This window comes from Carassius gibelio, chromosome B20, assembly GCF_023724105.1.
Source record: "Carassius gibelio isolate Cgi1373 ecotype wild population from Czech Republic chromosome B20, carGib1.2-hapl.c, whole genome shotgun sequence".
Taxonomy (NCBI): Eukaryota; Metazoa; Chordata; class Actinopteri; order Cypriniformes; family Cyprinidae; genus Carassius; species Carassius gibelio.
This window is the reverse complement of record NC_068415.1, coordinates 14,745,853-14,764,844: the sequence shown is the minus strand read 5'-3', so window position 1 is coordinate 14,764,844 and position 18,992 is coordinate 14,745,853. Positions and strand designations below refer to the sequence as shown.

General features: G+C 36.7%; 1 protein-coding gene across 1 annotated transcript in view; it reads left to right on the top strand.

The window, feature by feature from the left end:
• The window catches only part of fryl (furry homolog, like), a 101,743-nt gene that overhangs the window by 3,141 nt on the left and 79,610 nt on the right, over positions 1–18,992 (top strand). Inside the window, exon 2 of the mRNA XM_052586610.1 lies at positions 14,374–14,452. The gene's annotated coding sequence lies outside the window, so the exon portion shown is untranslated. The remainder of the gene's footprint in view (positions 1–14,373; positions 14,453–18,992) is intronic.

The following is an 18,992-nucleotide window of genomic DNA, read 5'->3' as shown; positions in this document are numbered from 1 at the left end:
TAGATAAAAGACTCCGTTATATTACGGACAAACGACATGATGGTTTTTCCCAAAAAGATTAATCCGTTTGGGATGATTCCTAGGAATTCTTAGATGGATAAGCCGTTGAGATTGACAGCTGTGTTTTGCACATTCACATTACCACGTGATTATCTGCATGTGTGTTTTCAAGTTTCATTATATCCTCTATGCACGCTGGTTCACATTGTTTTTATCAAATTTGTGTTTGAAATTAATTTAATTTTGTGTATGGAGAAATGCATTCTTATGGTGCGTAATAATGATAAATGGCATGTTGAATGCACGTTGAAGGCATGTCATCTCCTTGTTTTTTTTCATCAAATGAGTTATCAACAGGTTTAATTGTTTAATTAAAAATGTTTTGACCTACTGTCAAGCTCTAATGTATTTGTTAGAGGTCATATGTCACAAATCAGGGATTAAAAACTAATTTGTTTGCTATCATGTCCCGATATCCTTTCCAAAAGGTTACTAGTCAGAAGAATGAAATAAAACCACTGTTTTATTTGTTCATAAACAGAATTAGATAAAAATGTTATGTTTTATTTCTTATTTTATTATTATAGAACAGCAAATCCAGTGGGTTATTTAACAGAGCTTCTGAGAGAAATTAAATCAGTACATATACAGAAACAAGTGCAGTTAAAAACATTTTCCCCATTACTATGTAACTTTTACTAAACCGCAGATCAAAATTTTTAACATTTTTAAAATTGGAGAATTCACTGCCTATTTTGAATTTATGAAGAATGCTGTTTAAATTTTTAGTTTTTTTCTGCAGAACAAAATAGCCAAAAGTATAGCCAAAACATTTAACTTGCTATTTTAACAAATTTGACAAAATTACAAAAATGATGGATAACGTTGGACAAGAAATGCATGTCTTACCACAGCATAGTCGCATATACAGGCACAGTTTGTCGTCAGCATTCATGTTATTTTTTTTATTTGTAGTTTTTCCCCCAGTATTATCAATAATCATTTGTTAACTGCCATTTACATTGGGTATTATCGTCGATATATGATAATATCATATCGCTCAGCACTATGGACCACCTTTTTGTTGAGCTGGTGTGAAGCACTGCAGTAGGGGAAACTATCAGTGCGCACAGGGAACAGAGTGCATTATTAATTCCCAGGCTGCGGGTTCTGTCCGACCCTGACCAATCATCTCCCTATAATTCATCCCTGTGGCTCATCTTCTGATCTCATGCATGCTTGCATGATCTCTGCCGTCTGGTTCTCTCTCCATAGTTAAGACAAAAACAAGGGATTACTCTCACTAATATCAACATGTGAGAGAGAGATTTACAGAGGACATCAGGGCTCGCAAAATCGCTAGCCTGACGTACCTGGGATATTGTGGTTTCCATTCAGGCTACCAAAATGTAACAGCACTCTTAAATACAGCTCTCCCGAAATCAGATAAATACAAATATCAACTCATGTTTTTATGCAGCAAACACACAGATTTGTAAATGAGAGAGAAGTTATTGTGCCTTTCTAAAAATCTAACCAGTTAAGCCCCTAATATTTATTCTTTTTTAATTGACACAATTTATGTGCTTGATTTATCCCTTTTTATGAAAATAGTCTAAAGGCTGAAATGCTGTTGTGTAAGATTTTTGTTTTTGTGAAAAAACTGTATCAGAACTGTTAAACATGTAATTTTATGACTCAGTACTGTGTTACCATAGACATTGTTCAACACCACCACCACATATGGTGTTCATTTTACTTGTGCATTTCTTAAAATGGTCATAAATTGACTTTTTTTTAATTCTTCAGAGAGCCTGTAAATATTTAAATAAAATTCCTTCCATCATATCTGTTGATATCTATGTATTATTTAACACATTTTTGATTGACATTTAAACTCCGATTTGATTTTCTATTTTCAGATTTTTTACTTTTTTCTTTTTTTTTCGGCTAGTTAAATATTTTCTCGGGCTACCAAAGTCTCAAGAGTACCTTGCCTGAAGGGTTACCAGGGATTTAGAAATTTTACAAGCCCTGGACAGATAAAAGCAGACAGAACTGTTTCTCTCCCTAATGCAGTCAGTAGCTGCTGCCAACCTATAATCTGTCTCTCACTCTACATGATTTTTGTTTTTGTGTTGTTAATCATAAAAGAGCTTGCACAACTCCCTGGGTAAACGCAAAGTCATAGCAGAAGTCTAATTTAGAGAAACTAAACGTTTAATCTTGGTATAGTTTCGGGGTCGAAGGTCAGAGCAATGACCTAGTTGGCTAGTTAATTTCCTCTTCGAGCTTGGCCTTATAACGATATAGCATTTTATTTGCATATGTGTGTCTGAACGTAGGCCTATAAAGGTTTCTTATCAGGTCTTTTACGGGTAACCTGTTTTTATTGTTTTATGTTCGGTGGAGTTCATTTGCATTTTCTTTAAAGGTGCTGTATGGAAAATGACTGATGTTATGTTTAAACTCAGTCAGGTGCAATTTGAGAGATGCATCTCAAAGCAGATTATTTTTCTCCCTGGATTTCCCTGATATGTTATGGTACTGAGCAAGATATGCCTGTGCTGAGGGGGGTTAGGTGGTGGGCACGGAAAACAAATAACGCTTGCTAACGGATACCTGTTACATTACAGTTGATAAAAGTTCACTTACCACATAAACCGAGATGACTGAGGACGATGGTGAATGATCGTCTATCGCAGTGGTCCCCAACCTTTTTAGCACCAAGGACCGGTTTAATGTCAGTCAAAATTTTCACGGACCGGGCTTTAAGGTGTGACGGATAAATACAAAATAAAATGATACGACTGGCATAAAAACTGTGGTATATTGCAAATATAATAATAAACATGAATACACTGTGTATTCGTATAAAACTTTATTAGCAGTGTCCTCTTAACATCGCATAACATAACATGAATAACATCCTCTCTGCCCCATAACCCACTTTTTTTCACTGATTATGGTCACTATGGTGACGTTTAAACATGCCTAAAAAATAAGATGCACCACAAAAACTAATATAAAATCCATGAAAATAACCCAGAGCATCCGGCCTTTTTCCAAAATAAAAGATTGTTATGGCTCAGCGCACGTCTACCTCCACCTCTGTTATTTGTTTTGCAAAAATCCACTGCTCATGGCTCTTCTGGTCCAGTCAGCGCAGGGCTGTGCCACAGTGTTGTTTTGTGTTTAAAATGTAAAAAATATATATACTGAGCGAGTATATCATAAATCCATTTTCCAAACCGTGTTTTTGTCTTATCCTGAATCACTACGGTACACCTATAATAAGTATTTATATTCAGACTATTTTAGTCTGGTTGGGGTCGGCAACGCTGCAGAGTAGCACAGTGCCTGCGTGACTCGCCATAGATGTAAACAGAGAGAAGTAGCTCTGGCTACAAATTTCTTCCTCCAGACGCGAGCGGCAAAAGTTACCAACTGCAGCTTTAATGTAAATTATTTATTCCTTCTTGTGTGGCCCGGTACCAAATGACACACGGCCCGGGGGCCTGACTCTGTAAGCTAATGAGTTAATTAATACACGTTTTATTTAGGCTTGCTGCAATAGTCATGTTTACGGTGTTAACTAAGCATGTAACGATTCACTGAACTCGCGATGCGATACGATTCACGATACTGGTTTCACGATACGATTTTCTCATGATTGTTTGTACAAAATGAGATTTAAGAAAGACAAATGAAAAAGTTTCCTTTTATTATTTCATTCTCACTCGGACAAAATGCTGCACATTTCTTTCTGAAACTGAAATATCTTTGTCAAATAACAAAACTAAATTGAAATGTTAAAACAAATCCCAAATAAAATAAATACAAATAAAATAAATATTTTCATATAAACAAATTAAGGCTTTGACAGTGCTCTTTCCTAGCTTAGAATCTTTTTTTTAATTTTTTTTTTACTTTTTTTAAGAAATATCATCATATCCACATTTTCTGGGCGAAGCTGAGATCTCGGCACATTCACAATGTCCCCTGCTGAAGAGAAAACCCTTTCACTAGGGACAGAGGTGGCTGGTGTGGAGAGATAATGCTTTTGCTATACTGGATAGCAGTGGGTATAGCCTAGCATTCTCTTTCCACCACTTGTGTGGACCGCTATTGAGGGAAATTGATGTTTCAGCTGTGTACTTATTCATTTCTGCCTCAATCTGACTGATGTGCTGTGCAACTGGTTCAACGAAAGTCCCTCCAAGGAGATCTTCCAAAGCTGTTTTCTTGGAAGGAGGTTGTTTCAACTCTGCTCCTGCTCTGTCTGTCTGGTCAAGAGGCTGCTCTGCTGCAGGGGGGTGACCACTGGCACCTTCTTTGCCCTCATCCTGCACAGAGGAATAGCAGAAATAAAAAGGACTCGAGACCGGTGGTGGGGCGCAGGTGCAGCTCATCTCCAATCACTACACCTGGCCTCCCTCCTCGTTCCCACGTCTCTTGGCCCCGCCCCACTTGTCACAATCTCATTTCGAAACTAATTTCTAAAGCGCCTTTTGGTAATATTTTGGATTTTGAAAAGCCTGTTAACTTTTGCTGTTTATCTATGGTGATTTTGGAAGTTTTTTTTAAACTGTTGTTTCTTATTTATTTGCTTCCACAGTGTCTGCTGATTTAAACTTTGTGTATTTTATTTTACATCAAGGTTTAGCCTGTGTTGTGCTTCTAAGCTATCTTTAGCCGTGGTCACACTAGACTTTTCGTTCCTTCGTTTCGTTAGACTTCCATTCATATGCATGCGAATGTGTCAGACCAGAAACGCAAGCCATTGCGAAAAGTTCAAACTTAGTGAACTCGGGCCCTCGAATTTGCATCATGTGACACCGTGTGACCAACGACAGATCGCTAGGTCACAGCATGACGTCCTATCTGAATTAAAAGAATATAAATCTGTAGGAAAGTGGAGTAGATTGTTTGTTTTTACATTTTAGGTTTATTATTATTGTTTGTGTTCAATTTTAAGTTTTTAAAAATACACTGCAGAGCATGATAGACTTGTTTCCATCTGTCAGACCCTGCTCTTCCCCATTCTTGTGCGTGTATGGACGGGAGTTCGACTGAGAGATTTCCCCCCTAGGCAGTGATCTGCTGTCCAGATTAGTCAGCGGGACTCTCTATTGCACCACACACATTCACCATTGGAATTTGCATGGCCCTATTTCACCTGCTCTCAGACCCTGACCCAAAAAAAACACTGTGTTTTTGCTTCTTTACGGTTTTTATGTGAATATAAAGATATCAGTTCTTCTGTGTCTTGTCTCAAAAATTATGTACTTGCAGTCTTTCAGTGGCTGCCATATGTGATAATGCATATGATAAAATCGATTATTATCGATAATGAAAATCATCGACAACGATTCTCATTACAGAAAATATTGAGTGCAAAAACATTAATTGTGCTGAAATACCTGTTGTTTAAAAATCAGCATGCAGTGCCAATAATTTATTAGAGTAGGAACTGTGAAGGGACAGCAGTGTGTATTTGTCTGAATATAAATATCAGACTCTTTTACAGGATAAAGAAATTACAGTAAGAGGAGACTGTGTAAGTGACGCCTGTTCCTGCAGAGCATTTTTTTTATTATCTTTGTTTTCATTTTTGATCTAGAGATTTAAGGAGCCAGTAAGATGAAAATTCTAAGCTTCCCATCACTGTTTATAAGTCCTGTACAACAGGTTTAAATCCATCCAAGGTTAAAAAACATTGTCATTTTGTCAAAATATCATTTTAAAATTACCTCAATTCTCAGAGATCCCCAAACGGTTCGCGCGAAGCTGTTCAAAAGATTCAGTTTCCTTAAACCCCACCTTTCGGTAGCATACTGTGTTCTGATTGGTCAACTGACATAGTCAGGTTTGATTGGTTGTTCTGCACACAACTTCATGGTAAACAATGCGTTCATCTATTTGAGGTGAATTATGTCTTATTCCTCTCATCGTGAAGCAAACAGTAAAATAAAAAACTTGAACAGTCTCGCTGCTTTTTCTTCTGTGTGGGTGTATTCAAGCCGCGCGCTTCGGTTTGAATCTGAATAGCGCGTTCAGTGCGGGGGCATGGTCACATTAGATATAATGAAGGGAGACATGAAAAACAGACATCGCATTGTTTTCATATGGATTACTTTATCACAGAATATCTGTTAGCAGCACTTATTTAGTTTTAAAGAAGACATGTCAAGCTTTCTATAGATATCTCTCTCATTTCTCTTCGTTGAGTGTTCACGGAGTTACACTTCATTTGAATGACGTATTTGTAAATAAAGCTCAGCGCAGAGAAAGGCTGCAGACAGCACACATACTGATAAGACGCTCGGGAGAAAACAAACACATAACTTCATAATCATACTTCGCGTTGTGATTCGGAGATGCTTGTTGGTCTAAATAAAGTTGGTAATGAACCCCTTTTATGGCCAAACGCTTTGAAAATCCCGCCTTGTACTCACTGAGATTAGAAAAGCAGTCATCAGTAAAATGTTGTGAACACAACAAAAGGGACTGCTCTGGTATTGTGGTAAAAATGAATTTTAGCCATTGGTTCTTCTGATCTTCATTCTTTGGCAGTGAAAATAAAACAAACTTGCCTTTACAATTAAAAACACACTGTCTCCTGGACATGATGCTACCAAACCAAACCAGAGCGTCTGTGTGGGGGGGTGGGGCAGGTCAGAGTTCCGTTTCTCCCAAGACGGTAGGCGGAGATTACTATGCAAAGTGTTCCTAGTGACGTACATAGAGATGGGCAAAAGATTTGAAATCTATAATGACTCGTTTCAGCGATTCAGAGTCAACTCCTTACTTTAGAAGCCAATAACTTTATTAACAACTTTATTAAACAAATTTATTAAAACAAATTTATGTAAGGTTTTTAACCAGTTTTGTAAGGTTTGTGCCACTGCTGCTCTTAACGAACAGTATTGGTAATTACCAAAATATTTGTTTTAGCTTTCTGTATTGGTTAGACCTCCAATATGCGTGAGCTTTTTGGATATATTTTTTTAATAAATACTATTTGGTTGTTTCAGTTTGTTATTTGTCCAAAAATTACAATAACATTTTTAGAAAACATTTTTTGATAGATTCCTAAAATATTTGTGTTTTGCCTTATGACAAGTGGTCTTATAAATTAAGCACTGTATGTTTTCATAGCATTCAGTTGGCAAATTTGTTTTAAGGTCATTGGGCAGAATGTTGAATAGTGTGTTTTTGTCAGTAAAATTAAAATAAAGAAGGGATTTTAATCTGATTAATCGAAAAAGGTATGCTCGTTTAAACCCGTTGCGTTCGATCCTTCGCTGGCTGTGGTGTTTTAAATCTAGTGGTTCTGTTGTGTTTGTGTCGCAAGTTCAGTGATGCAGGTAGTGAAAGCTCTCTCCGGCCAATCTGTGATCAACATAATTTTTGTCACATTTTGGTAACAGTACTGTTCACTTGGAACCTCAATGAGGTGCTACTTAAAAAAAAAAAAAAAGTACCAGGTACTGTATCCAGTGGAAAAAACCCTAAAGTGAAGCGTACCAAACTGTACCGTGCTGTACCATGCAGTGGAAAAGCGCCAAAAGTGCATTCTTGGAAGAGAACCACAAAGGCTTAGAGTGGCATTTAGCACAAGGAAATGTAGGCTCCACTTTCCAGAAGTGTTTGTGTTTATATTTTTTCTGTATTTTTGTATGTCAGCCTAAGTCTAGCTCTAAAATCAATATTTTAAGAACCCAAAGTAGTCAAAAAGTGTGGATAAGTACACTTTTTTTTTTTAGGTGTTCCTCTATTGTTGTTCTGTGGTGTGTGTGTGTGTGTGTGTGCATTTTCTTTTCTTCAATTTAACTTGACTCTGGACAATCTGTCTTTCCTCTGTTACTGCTTGGCTTCAGGCTCTGGCCCTTGGCCTTGCCAAAGAAAACAAGCCCCTCCTTGTCCTGGGAAAGTAGCTCTTTGTGTCTGTGTGTTCCGTTGGTTTTGTTATCACTTGTAAAAACTGTCTCTCACCGACCTAAAAGAAAAGTAAAAGTGTAAATGTAAGTGAAAGACATGAATACTTCAGTGTGTGAAAAATTGTGGGGGTCTAAGACATGAAGTGTTTTGTATTTGTGCGTTTGCGTGTTTTTTTTGTATATATACAGGAGGGCGTGAGAGAAATTGTTTTGAAGGTGAAGCTTGGTGAGTGTCTAGTTCTTTTTTTGTGGCTGTTCTGGTGTAACAGGAAGTTAGATGAACTATTCGTATCTCGTGTGGCTTAAGAAGAGGAAGATTGGTTGTGTGTGTGTGTGTGTGTGTGTGTCTGTGTGTGTGTGTGTGCGCCTGCGTGTCTGTCATTTTATTCAGCTGACAGTTTCGACTGCAAGCCACCTTCTCTGATCATCTGTTTTAGGAAGTGATCTACTATAAAAAAGGGATATCAATAATTCTGATTAGTGTTGTCACGGTACCAAAATTTCAGTATTCGGTACCGATACCAGTGTAAATCCACAGTTCTCTGTACCAATTTCAGTACAAAAGCAAAACCCAAAAATATGCAAAAAAAAAACACTTTTTATCACTAAAGATAAAACCAATGCCATTCTTTATATTTATTTACAATTGTGTTTAAAGTTTTTCTACAATGTAATTATGAAAAACAGTAAACAAGTTTCACCCAAATTTAATTTGTCTTTTAATTAAATTTAAACACATTTTATTTTTTGGTAAATAAAGGGGATTTGCTATTAAAATTAAAAAATAGAAGAAATCTTGTGTGATTTATTTCTCTAAAAAGTTTTATCAATTTTTTCAACAGTAGTAGCAGTATCACACACATTCTACTAAATAATAGTAATATTTCTAGCACATTGCCTTTATGTTAAAATAAACTTATTTTGACGGGCTGCCATGAATACCTTTAAATTGACACTGGTTTTACTCAAACTAAATGGTAAAATGCTTGTGAAGTGACTCAGAACAGTTTTGGTGATGTTGTTTATGGATTTATGTCCTTATTAAGACGGCACATGCTGAAATTACTGCAAGCGTCACACGCTTCAGTCTATGTAGTAAACAAACCATTCATTCATTCGCACAGAGAAGCACAGAACATGCAGGATTCATATTTCAACCAACTTCTGCAGCTTAAAATGTACAGATACTGCTCCATATGGAGATTTGATTTGATTAGTTTATGCTAACTTTAACAAATTCCGTGACTGTCCATATTAAAATATACGTTTTATTTTCATGACTGGATTTTGAGATTCCGTCCGTATTTTCTGCTTCGCGGAAATAGAGCTGTATGCGTCAAGAACCGAGTTGACCGGGTCCTCGGTACCACCGGTACTTAAATAAACCTGCTACAGTCACATTTTCATTTTTTTTAGGTTCACTTGGTTCCGAAGTGTCTAGTTCACCTGTTTGACAACACTAATTCTGATTAAGCTTGGTTACAAAGTAAAGCCATTTTTTGTAGTGATTTGCAATTTATTAGTACTGTTTTATAATTTATGGGCCAATATTAGTTGTGAGTTTTTCTTGTCTATGGGTAATGTCAGTAGCGGTGTGCCATATCATACCATCCACAATAATACCGGTATAAATTTTTACATGATAAAAAAAGTGTCACATCACGATAATAATGATATAGCGATGACGAATTGTGGATATACGTTCCCTAGCACATACAAGCAGCACTTCGCAAACTGACAAGCAGCACTTCGCAAACTGATCGGTGTATGACAGCAAAGCATTGCGAGAGGAGTTTTAGAGCATATTTGAGTGCACACTCTTACCTTCAAAAATAGGCAAGGAGCATATCTTTAGAAAAGCGGCGTGAAAAAATTATGTACTTGCAGTCTTTCAGTGTCAGCCTGCCATATATGCAGCCACTAGGGCTGCAACAACGATAATTATCGATAATGAAAATCATCAACAGCGATTCTCATTACAGAAAATATTAAGCGCAAAAACATTAATTGTGCTGAAATATCTATTGTTTTACATTTTATAGTAAAGCGGCTTGGAGAGAGGGGAGTGGGGTGGTGATTTCAGCCGACTGCCTGAGGCCAGAGTAAAAAGATGGCATGATCTTAGTCATGAAAGCTTATCAATTGCACGTGTTTTAAGCCTTGCCAATTTAAACATTCAAAACAGTTTAAAGCATTCAAACAAAGGCATGGAAAAACTCAAATGAGAGTTCGCTCGCTGAGTTCAGTAAGCACACGGAGAGCCGCGCAAACACCAAAACGAGCTCTTATTCACTTCCTTCCTTCCTACACCCTAATTAAACATACAAGCACAAAAAGACATGAAAAGCTTAATTCAGCACCCACGTACTGTTCTGTGCCTACAGTGTGCATGCAGCGATCCGCCACGTCTAAAGCCCTTAAATAATGAATTGAGTTTTGTCTCTTCTTGCTCATGAAACAAAAAATGCATACAAAATTGTCAATACAATACAAAAAAAAATGGTCTGTTATGTCTTAAGTGAAAGTAAATGGTTGCAAAACAAATGCAATGTGTATCTTATTGGATAAAGTGACCGTGCCTAATTTACTAGCTGCTGTCAGTGTCCTTAATGTTATTCCAAGAAATTAAATGTGAGAAAACACTCCCTGCCCTTTACTGTATTGCTTTGTAATTTTTAATTTATACAGAATAGACTTTGCAATGCTATTTACATTTGATTGCTCAGTTTCTTTACCTGGACACCTGCAAACTTGAAAAAACTTAAACATTGTAGGGCTGCAAATAACGATTATTTTGATAATCGATTAATCTGTCGATTATTTTTTACGATTGATCGATTAATCTTTATGTACTTAATATATTTTAGTTTTGCCCATTTTTTTTTTCCAGTTAAATTATTAACAAAGGGTCTTTATCATTCAACATAGACTTTTTAGAGATTTTAACCATTTTGCATGGTCATATGATCCTCATCAAAAATATACCTGGAGTTTTGTTTTATTATGCGTTAGTAATCCTTTGTCAAACTCTTCTGCAATCAAAACACTGACCCAAACTTTAGCAAATTTCACAAGGAGATTTCAAATAATGTTTTCACCATGGCAGTCCTTGGAGCTCCTGAAGTAGTTTAACATCCTGAACAAAGCTTATTAAGGAATCTTTCAGAAAATATTTTCACGAAGAATGAGAATAAAACAGAATAAATTTGCAGAACATTGCATTTTATTATTTTTTTTCCTGTAAACACACAACTTGTACCTGGGAAACAGCTTTATAGCTTATGCTGTGAAATTGTAAACAATCCTTCGAACAAAGTGCCAGTGGCATGAAACCTGAATGGAATTCACATTTTAAAGTAAAACTCATCAGAAGATTGTCCAGAAATTGACACACACAAAAAACCTGCTATGTGAAAAAGAGCAGTGAGCATACTTAGAAAAAAAAGTGCATTTCAAATACATTTACACATTTACCTCTCTCATTCAGTCATAATTAGGCTGCAAGACTGAATTATGAACTGGTAAACGACAAACTGATCACAGAACATGTTTGTAAATCTTTAAAAGTTAACTGTTAAAAAGCAATGTTATTAGCTTTTATAACTAAACATTTGCAAAAAATATTGTACTGGAGAATCTGCAAAAAAATGGGTCTTAAACAGTTAAACAGTTCAGTAATGCAGAGTTTACAGGTTACTCTTCTTTTTTGAAGGCTCAAAGTAAAGTACTCCCACACTTTGGATGACTTAGTACGATTAGTTTTATCTTCCGCTTTTTTCTTTTTCTTTCTCCAGCTTACTTAACTGCCGTCTGTCTTCACCATCTCGCTGAATGCAGCAGACGCAGTTTGGGAAGCACGTGACATAAAACGAGACCAGCTATTGGGTATTCGCAACTTCTTCTGCTGTACTGGCTGAATAAAACCTGCGGTGGCTCATTACTGCCACACTTTTGTCACCGCAGATTTAAAATATGCATAAAATGAGCCGATTAGGGCAAATAAAAGTTATTTAGCAATTTAGCAACTAATCGATGCCTAAATTAGTTGACAACTATTTTAATAATCGATTTTAATCGATTAAATCGATTAGTTGTTTCAGCTCTCAAACATTGTTCAATTTGTATATTTTTTTTATTTGTGCTATTTACACAATTTAAAACAGGGCTTCTTGTAGTGCTTTGTACTTTCTTTCCAGCCTTTTTTCGTTTTTTAAAATGACGCCAATTCTATATCGATTCTCGAAAGCCGATCTTTTCCGGTATTTATTTCAGCACACATTTAAAACTAAATATGATTAACTTGAATCTTATCATTACTCTTCTCCACTAGATGTCACCCTTATTTTACCTTGCACGATGTTACAACGAAAAGCCTGTCATTCATTCAGTGCTTATCATGGAGATAGTGCTGATGAAAAATAAGAACAAAGCCTATGCGTGATTTGCAATGCTCAGGTGTAATGCTATAGGAATACTATAAATCTGCAAAAGCATTTGATAGCACGCAAGGCAGGCACAGTGATTTCCGCAATCAATAAATGAATGGTGGCTGGCGCATTTTACTGTTTAATTTGAGAAAACTATCGTTATATCACATACACAGCAGCTGCAAGTTCCTCACAGCGACCCATCAAAGTACGTTAAGAAACATCAGAATGTGTTACTATCTTTATATTTTAAGGAATAATCACATTTGTTTTCTATTTTTAATTGTAACTGTATACCTCTGTTGTGGTGCACTTTGTTTGCAAACCTTTTTACTGGTTTAATTTTATTTGATTAGGACAAATGAAACGAATGTTTCATGCCTTCTTCTGATTACCAGAAAAAATAAGAACATCATTTTATAGGGCCCTATTATTGTTTAAAAAGGACCCTATACAAAAAAATAATTGTAAAAAACAGGCCTGTGATTTCATTTTAATAATTTTCCATTTGTAAACTGATGTTTACGTTAAAGTTTTTTGGAAATATCAATTGTATTAAAACTATATTCACTGAAGGTAATTAAAAAAAAATAGAGAATCGAATCGAGAGCTTGCGAATCGAAATCGAATCGGGACATCTGAATCAATACCCAGCCCTAGTTAAATGAAATCCTGGTCCTATTTTGATGCATGATTCTGTAATAACCGAGGGTAACATTTTAGTATAGGGACCAATTCTCTTTATTAACTAGTTGCTTATTAGCATGCCTGTTATTATCATATTGGCTAGTTATTAGTCCTTATAAAGCACACATTCAGCATGACCATATTCTATATCCCTAATCCTATCCAATACCTAAACTTAACAACTACCTTACTAACTATTAATAAGCAGCAAATTAAGGCAAAAGTCATAGTTGATTGTTTGTTAATGGCAAGAATTGAACCTTAAATTAAAGTGTGACTTAACCACCGCCACTCCTCATCACCTCAATGCCAGAAGTCCACTGAATCACCCATTGTGAGGGATGTAAGGGAAAACATCTCATTAGCTTGAAGTTCGAATAGTGTTTTACTATTTGTCTAGTTAAACACTACTCAACTGCCCTATTACTGCATAGATGTATGTGTTCGAGTGTCTCTTTGTGGAAGTTCTCCACGTGGGTGACCGAGTACAACAGGTTCATGGATCAACATTCCAATTAACCAATCAGAACAAAGGGATAACTTTTCAAGAAATATGTTTTAGGCTTACAATCAGGGTTAGGTGCTTCTTTATACTTGTTAATCAGCTATCTTTTCACACTGATTTTAGGTTTAAGCGTAGGGATTGGGTTTAGTCTATATTTTTGGACCGTAATGTTGATCCAAAATCAACAAAAGATGTTGATCCAAGAACATGTCTTACTTGGCAAAATCACGGCGACCCTCCATGGGCTAGTTTCATTAATGCGCTTTAAAAGATAAACAGAGTGAAAAGCACAAGTTATTCCTCTTGGGTTTGCTGTGTGGTCTGTGTTTGGCTCTTTAGATGTACAGTGTAAATACATGTATTTATTCACCGCTGTGATTGAGTCGCAGTGTCACTAAGCGCCACAGGAGCCCTGAGTACTAGTTCTAGCTAATGAGTCACAGGTAGTCTGCCTAACACTTAACACTCCTATAAATAACTCTTTGGCAGCCTGTGTGATTTTTGTTCTAGCTCTGGCGGACCTTTCTGTGCTTGTTTGTAGGGGACAGTGGGCAACTGATTTTATGTAACCACCGTTTGGATGAATGGATGAATGACTGTATAGAGGGAGGGATGGCAGGAGGTAATCTGAAGATTACCGCCTGAGAAGAGTCCTGCAATCCTGGCTCGGATTCCACCAGACCTGGTTTACACCATCAAGCATACATTTTATGTTTTCGATTTTCTGATCCCTTGATGCTGGTTGAATGATTTTCCTGCTTATTTGCTGCCGAATGAACCCATGTGACTTTGTTCCTTTTTGCTTCCTCAGATTGACGTGACCCGACCCCGCTGGCCTGTTGCTCAGTTTGACATAACCACCCAAGCCCCCCAAGCTCTATGGCCCTCTGGTATGTCTTCCACACCTCTTCTTCTGCTTTTGTCTATTGAGGACTTGGCCTGCTATTTACCTTGCCTTTTACATGGAAATGACAGTTCATGCAAAAATAAGAATTGTCATAATTAAATTCGTCTCATGTCATTCCAAACACATAAGACTTTTGGTTAATCTTCAATACACAAATTAAGATATTTTTAATGAAGCCAGAGAAGTATTTGTTTCAGGTACCCAACACTTAAATGATCCAAAAAGTTTATCAAGGTAGTGTAAAACAAATCCATTTGTATTGAGCCAAGTCTTGTGGAGAGATCAATCACATTATATGATTAACAAATTTAAATTCTCCATTTAAAATTTTATTTGATTTTTTTTTTATTACATCTAAACAGTGTTCAGCATCCATACATACACATATAGTAATTATGTAAGCTTGTGTGTGCATCATATGCTTTTTGTGGAGCATATGAACCAAACTCTTATGGGTTTGGAGTGACATGATTGTAAATAAATGATGACAGTTTAAAATTTCGGGTGAACTGTACCTTTAATTCTAAAACTATAAATAATACTAGACCTGAATCCATATAGATATCTCACAATTCCTGCCAAAGTACATTATTCAACAGCAGAGTTTGAAATGGGATATGTGGATGGTTACATGCTGGGAGTTTTTGCGGACAGTGGCTTGAGCAGATTCATGTTTAGTAAAATCAAAATTGCAGGATGACTGTTACCACATATTGCTTCATCAAAAACACAGTCGTCAGAGTCTGTGCAGATGGTCTGGCTGTTGTGTTAAGAACAGGAAGAAAATTCCTTTGGGAAGTCGGAATAATCAAAAGACAGTAGCCCCAGTGCAGTGGTTCTGTGGTCATCATTAGTCAGATGTGAGTCACCACCTCACAGACTCAAGCACTGATGGTCATAGCCTGGAGGTTGAGATTTAGGTTTCCTCGACATAGAGGTCCGCAGGTTTGACCCCAGGTAGCGATGACCCATGGACTGGAGTTAATGAGATTCCTCTTCACTATTTAACCTTTGAGACCTTAGTGCCAGGGGACTGTAATTGCAGTTGGGCAAACATAGTTTATGAATGACAAAATGTAGAGTAACCAGTCTAAAGGCCTGTTCATATCAACATGATTATTTCGTGCAAAAATTTGTTTGATTAAAAGTTGGAATGAACGGCAGTTAATGCAACTGCTTAGGCTGACTTGAATATTTGAATAAAAACTATGACTTCGAGGTGTTCACGAACAGACTGTTTTGCTTTATGACAGTAAATAGGAAGAATCCAGAACCAGCTCACTTGTCTCTGTACTCTTGTATATGGTTTGATAACATGCCATAGATAATGCAAAAATCTAAACAGTTGTTTAAACCTCTGAGGTCTTTTGGGGGCCTTGAGAAGTTTTGACATGCCCTGACTTTTGTGCTTTTTTTTCAGTTGCTTGTAAACCTATAAATGGCTAAAGTCTGAAAACACTGCATTCAGTTCAAACTGGTCTACAGCTAGTGATTGACCAATATTTAATATTATTATATTATATTATTTGCATGTTTATGTGCAGAATAACCAATATGCAGAACCAATATTTATTAACTATTATAAAGATGCGGCATTACGCAAATATTTCCATTTAGTGATGTAGACGTGGGGGCGTGTTTGAATGAGCCATTTTAGGGGGTGTGGAGTCTTAAGGAGTCTTAACTTTGATAAAGAATATCTCTTTAGATTTGAGACTTTAGTCTTTGCAACTTTAACTTTAGTTTGTAACACTCCAAAGTGAAATGAAAAATGGAAATCATGTCATATGACCCTTTTAAAATGTAAATATGATATTGCTGGGTTAGACCCCATAAAAAAAAAAAGCAAAAATAGTTTGATTTCCATCAGGTTCCATTGGTTCGGCAAATAGTCCTAACCCAAACTCACGTCTTTGGTTGAGTCATTGTTAATTTGTTGTGATACTCGAGCTGATTTCAAAATCTACAAATTTTACTATTTCTATTAATTAGTAACATAAATGTTATGAATATGCTACATATGCTAAATGTTTACTCTCTTTGGGGGAATCAACCTATGGCTTATTTTCAGTTACATTTGCATATTGAGTCTTTGCATTCCAGATCAGTAAAATTAAAATCACTTTAGCATAATTTTAGCTGGATGCCACTGACAGATCCACAGAAACAAGAGAGAGTTGTTCTTATCACTGTCGAAACTGTGTGGGATGTTTCTCCAATAGATTAGCCCTGAGTCAGCCAGTGAGGTGAAAGAGGTGAGTTTGTTTAGCATTGAATAAAGACCCTGTGAGGAACAAGCTTTGTGTAATAACAGCGAGTAACAGTTTCCTGTTAGTTGGTTGGTCATCTGTTGAATGTGTGAAAGCCATGTTAGACTAATGATTGACAGTTTTCCAGCATGTAATTTAAAGACGTTTTTTTCTTGTATTTTGATGCATGTGTGTAATATGCTTTTCCTAGCTTGAGTAATTCAGCTAATCTGCTGTAAATCACTTTCGGGTTAAGGGGATGTACCGTTCTAACAAGTTCGATCCTTGACCTCTTATGCGTTTCTCACATTCTCGCCTGTTGACGGCTTAGGCCCCCTTGGTAAAACAAACCATGTCAATCAACCCCAAAACCAGACCATGAACAGAGCAGCAGGTGAACAAGAAGAAACAGAGGGGGTGTAAATAAAACACAAACAGAAAAGTTCGTTAGATAACATATTTTGTGGCCGCTGAAAACAGCATCCTGTGCAAGACAGGAAACATATGAATCAGGAACAATCTGCAACGACACCATTTCACACAAAAGACTATTTCCTAAGAAAAGAGATGGTGAGCAGAGATGTGTGTTCATACAATAGCAGGACTTGTGGTATGTGGTGCCTCGCTGGTGTAGATCGTAGATCACTGCATCATTAACATCATCATGCTGCTTGAAAACTGATCCTGAACCATTCGGTGTCTAGAGAGATGCTTAGTGTCAACAATGTGTGATGTTAAAGTGCTGATTCAGGAGCAGTTTCGTCTTCAGTTTACTATGCAAGCTGGTCTTCCTGTTTTGCCCATGCGGGTCTTTTTATTGCTGTACCATAGCAGCGTTGAGCATTGTTACCACTGCTTCCCTTCTGACATTCCTGAACTGATTTGAATCTTGGGGCCTACCTCGCTCTCTATTGTTGCCCCTTGCCATCATGCTCGGCTAGGGCTGGGCGATATGGAGCAAAAAATATATCTCGATATATTTTGCTATATCTCGATATACGATATATATCTCGATATCTTTACAGGAAAAATAACCCCCAAAAAACTACTGCAAAAACAAATAAGGCAAATATTACATGTTAAGGGGCCTATGAAACATTTTATTTTTTTCTTCACCATATGTTTTATTGTTACCTAATTCTGTGTTTTAGCATGTGCAATTATTTAAATGCATAAAAACAACTTAATTAGTTAAAAACAATTCTTAAAATAGCCTTATGTGAAATGTTTTTTTCCCTTCAGAAATTCTGTGTATTTACATTTTTCTGATTATCAAATGAAGGCATAAAACATTCATTTAATTTATCTTTTAATTATTTAAAATTAAGCAAACTTAATTTTTTGGTAAACAAAGGGGATTTACTATTAAAAATAAAACATGGGAGAAATGTTGTGTGATTATTCCTTATAAAATTATGTTCGTTTCATTTTAATAGTAGTAGTAGTGGGCTATCTACATTCTGCTGTACAATAGTAATAGATTTCTGTCAAATACTTTTATTTTGGCGGGTTTACCTTTACAGTTCTGTGTATGTGAAACCACAGTCTATGATGTGATATGAGCTAGTCTTACTCAATTCAAACGGTCAGATGCTCATGAAGTGACTCTCGGTGCAGTTCTGGAGATGTTCCTCATGTGTTCACGTCTTTATTCAGAGAGAGGAAAGACAATGAAATCAGCGCGAGCGTTATGCGAGCTTCCGTGTTTAATGAATGAAGACGCGCTTCTGCTCCATTTGTTGACACAGACACGCAGAACATGCAGGATTCATATTTAAATAGACTTTTCCGGGTTAATATTTGCAGATATTAGTCCATTTCGCGATTTAATGTAAGTGCATGACCGACTTTTGATTAATTCATTTAAAATTTGACCAATTCCGTGACATTCCGCGTTAAACTGTAAATTCCATTTTTATGACTGGATTCCGCGATTCCGTCCGCGTTTCATTGGGCCCTACAGTAGACATCTGCCTGCCGTTCGCCCTACGCCTTAAAACTGAAGTATCTCCATATAATGGAGCCAGTTGTCTTTTTTTTTTTTGACTAGTTCTCTACACGCGAGGTGAGAGGGGACAAAATCAAGGAGGCGGGGGGCGAGCGAGCGGGGGCGAGCACAGCACAGAGAAGGCAAAGAAGCAAAGTGGTGGAATCAGAATTACATATAAACAACATATCGATATATACGATATGTCAAAATCCATATCGTGTTTAAAAAATATCTCGATATATTTTAAATATCGAGATATCGCCCACCCCTATGCTCGGCTGGAT